The sequence below is a fragment of the Sinocyclocheilus grahami genome, unplaced genomic scaffold (assembly GCF_001515645.1).
Source record: "Sinocyclocheilus grahami isolate Dianchi unplaced genomic scaffold, SAMN03320097.WGS_v1.1 scaffold13010.1, whole genome shotgun sequence".
Classification (NCBI taxonomy): domain Eukaryota; kingdom Metazoa; phylum Chordata; class Actinopteri; order Cypriniformes; family Cyprinidae; genus Sinocyclocheilus; species Sinocyclocheilus grahami.
The window spans coordinates 5,556-5,760 of NW_015514710.1; positions in this window are offsets into that span (position 1 = coordinate 5,556).

Here is a 205-nt window from a genome sequence, read left to right on the forward strand (position 1 = left end):
GGGCTGGCATTTATCTGTATTCACGGAAGCTATTGCACCTCAATGGCTGATTTCCATCAGCATTCATAATATTCACTGTTGACACAACAACAGTAAGCTGGATTCACTGAATTGATCTTACATGGTTTCACCAAGCTCTGCCAGCTCTCTTCCTTTAATAGTGTGTGCACACCAAAAGCAAATGTAATTATTTGCTCGAGTAGAT